The sequence below is a fragment of the Camellia sinensis genome, chromosome 7 (genome assembly GCF_055761805.1).
Source record: "Camellia sinensis isolate YWXY chromosome 7, ASM5576180v1, whole genome shotgun sequence".
NCBI classification, from domain to species: domain Eukaryota; kingdom Viridiplantae; phylum Streptophyta; class Magnoliopsida; order Ericales; family Theaceae; genus Camellia; species Camellia sinensis.
The window spans coordinates 127974378-127977971 of record NC_138967.1 but is presented as its reverse complement, the minus strand read 5'-3'; the positions used below and the strand labels follow the sequence as shown (position 1 = coordinate 127977971).

General features: G+C 36.6%; 1 pseudogene; it reads left to right on the top strand.

Annotated features, from left to right (window-relative positions):
- Positions 1 to 1309: 1309 nt before the first annotated feature.
- Positions 1310 to 2691, top strand: LOC145796090 (glutamate receptor 3.4 pseudogene; annotated as a pseudogene).
- Positions 2692 to 3594: the final 903 nt, after the last annotated feature.

The following is a 3594-nucleotide window of genomic DNA, read 5'->3' as shown; positions in this document are numbered from 1 at the left end:
AGTTAGCTAGTTAGTTTATTCGCACCCTCCTGTGGGAGGGCACAATCTAAAAATGTGCATGTCTTCCAACCCCATGTCTTTCTCCCTTTTATTTACCCGCTTATGATGGTAGAATAGAGCATCATGTTTACTTAGTATTTCTCATGGTTTGCATTCATTTGTCTTGCATGCATTAGGCTTGGCACATCATTCTAACTCACATTTGTTATTTATTGCTTACTTGAGTACGTGCTTGAACTGCATGCTATGAAGTTGATTCACATGCCATGTTTAGGAGCTGAGCCTATTAATTGCATCTTGTATATGTTGCATTAGTCATAGTGCATTAGTTAGGATCATGCGTTTTTTCTAACTATTTTATTTTCTTTGGCTTGCCTTGGAGTACTAGGTGAGCATTTTTTGCTTTAGCATATTGCATGCGTGTGAGTGTTGCCATACTAAGCATATTATCATGAGGCTACGTGCTTAAATGATATATCTATTTGGATGTCTGTAGATGAAGGCTAATTGCCTAATTTGGGATAATTTGATGAATGTACCTATGATATCGCTTTTCCAAGTGGTACATAATCAAAACACTTTTTCAAAACAAACATGAAATCAAAATATTCCAACTTTTGCAAATTAGTCTATACTTGTGTGTGTGTCACATAGTAAAGTTAGCCTAATAACCGGAACAAGAGCATATAAGGTAAATAAGAATCACATCATGATTAGTAGATGTCGATCTTTGATCAGGCGAGCGAGGGTGCTCAATTCGTGACCTTTCTCTCTCGTACCTAAGTTCCCGAGCCGAGACACTTTGGCAATGACGGACACATGGCCTTTGGCACGAGTCCCAGGTTTTCTAAATTTTCCAAAAATATTTAGGTGGGGACTCTGTATCTAGCAAAGTAGTCCATTTTTGACATTTTGATTCAAAATCGACTTTCCAAAATAATTGTCCGATTTGGACTCTTTTATGTTTATCTATTTTGCATTACACTTGTGGAATCAGATTCAGAACCATGGGAGTTCGAACTGTATGGTTTGTCGTATCCAAAAGGAGCACGAAATGTCAAGCTACACACATTGGCCTTCCCTGGATGATAATGCAACTCAAAGTCATAATCTTCAATGAACTCCATCCACCTTCTCTACCTCAAATTCAAATCTTTCTGCGAGAACATATATTTTAGACTCTTATGATTTGAAAGCACTTCAAAACTCTCACCGTATAGATAATGCCTCATGATTTTTAAGGCAAAAATCACCGTTGCTAACTCTTCGTCAAGTGTAGGGTAGTTCTTCTCATAAATTTTCAATTGTCATGGGACGTGTGGTGCTGATCTTATGGCTCTTTTTAGTGCTACTTATCAATTCAAGCTACATTGTTAACTTGACATCAATCCTCACAGTGCAACAATTGACGTCAAATATTAAAGGGATTGACAGCTTGATCTTAAGTACATATGCAATTAGAGTTCAAGATGGATCATTTGCATATGTTGATGCCCTCCACAAAGGTCCAAAAGTAGGCGGTGCAACTGCAATTGTTGACGAGCTTCCTTACATTGAGCTTTTATTATACGAGACCAGTTGCAAATTTAGAACTATGGGACAAGAATTTACTAAAAGCGGATGGGGATTTGCAAGTATTTTCTTAGTATAATCCTAAAGAAGTAATTATTGCTGCAATATTTGGAATGGCTAAGCCAAACTTCAATCAAATAAGATTTTAAGGTGACAAGTTAATATCAATAGAAAACATGACATGTGAGATGTTACCAAAATATATCCTTGTTGCCTAAATTTGATATCTATTTTATATCAGACTTGAGTTTTGGCCAAATCTTATATGCTTCTAGGCTCTAGCATTTATGTTATTTTTATTTTTTATTTTTTATTTTTTTATTTATCAAATAGTGCTTATGTTATTCCAATCACTATGATTTGATTTCCAAGAAGAAAGTAAGATTTTGTGGGTTGTTGCTAATATTGTATAAACATGTCTATGTGTAGTGAGAACTTTTCTTGACAAAGTTATCTTTAGCTTATGTTTGGATTAAGGATTTAAGTGAGAATTTTAGGATAGAAAAGAAAGGGAAATAAAAATGAACTTTTATTTCATTCACTTTTCGTTTTCTTTTTCTTTTTTTGTCCTCCACAAATCCTTGATCCAAATACACAGCTTTAATCTACCATGTAACTTGATACATAGCATAAAGGTCCAATATGATTATGATGTTTAATTTCCTGACTCAAGCATTTCATAAAGACTCTCCTCCTGTGATGGACTTGTCAACTACTATTCTATGACTTTCAGAGAATGGTGATCTCCAAAGAATCAATGATAGATGGATATCACTCAATAGGTGCTCTATGTAAGCCAACCAAGTCGATGAAAACATTCTGTCTCTCACTAGCTTTAGAGGCCTATTCCTTATTTGTGGCACAACATGCTTCCATGCCCTTACAATATTTTTTTGTAAGTTGTGCCGGCAGTATCACAGGTACACCCCGGAGGATCAGGAACAAGATATTGATGAACCTGAATCTGCTAGACCTAAAAGCACATCACATATGACTAGCTTCGAGGATTCTATTAATAAGAAAGAAGATGAGGTCATGGAATCAATTAAGCGGAAGAGTGATAACAAACGACAAGCAAGCCAACATTCCGATGGGCAGCCCAGTTCACCTTTTAAGTAAATTTTCATTCGTGGGCTGATTATTTTTTGAGTAAATATCATTTTACCCTCAAACTATCACTAGTTTTTCACGTGCACCCCCATACTTCTATTTATTTCAATTTAGTACTTGAACTTTCCATAAATTGATCAATTAGACCCCTATCGTCACCTTCTGTCCACAATTGGACGGAATGTGATGAGCGGTCCACCTGAACTTTCTTTTAGAGGGAATATAAGAGGGTTTCCCGCTATATGCAACCTCTTCCTTCTGCTATATAACAGAGGCAAGCTCCCAACCAAAAAAAAAATAGAGCATTTGTTTGGTGGTAAGAGAGAATGTCGAATATAGGGTCAAGAAATCTGGGAAGATCGAGCTCAACTGAAGGAAGGTGGAGTGCAAGTGACATGGAAGACCTGAGATGCATTTGCTATGGAAGACGAAGGGTGATACAAACATCATGGACTGATGTAAATCCAGGTAGGAGGTTCCTCAGCTGTCCTACGAATGGTTGTAATCAGTTCACTTGGGTTGACCCACCTATGTGCTCACGAGCAGTGCAAATCATCCCTGGGCTGTTGAAGAAGGTCAATAAGCTAGAAGCAAGATTGTAGACAAGGAATAGAAGAGGGAGAAAGCTATGGATATGCTTGGCTACCCCATGGTGCATCATTTTATCAATGTGGTTTGTAATGTAGTGTAAGAAAGAATGTAATATGGGGGACTATTATGAATGAATGAATGTAATGGGGGGGGGGGGGAAATGTAATGGGGGGAAATATTATGAATAAAATGTAATGAGGAAAGTATTTTGAATGAAAATTTCAGATTTTGTGTTAAGGTTTTACTCTTAAAAAAAACAAAGCATCACAGCCTTTGTTTGTCCCTTAAAAAAGAATTTGTGTTCTTTCTTAGAAAAATAGG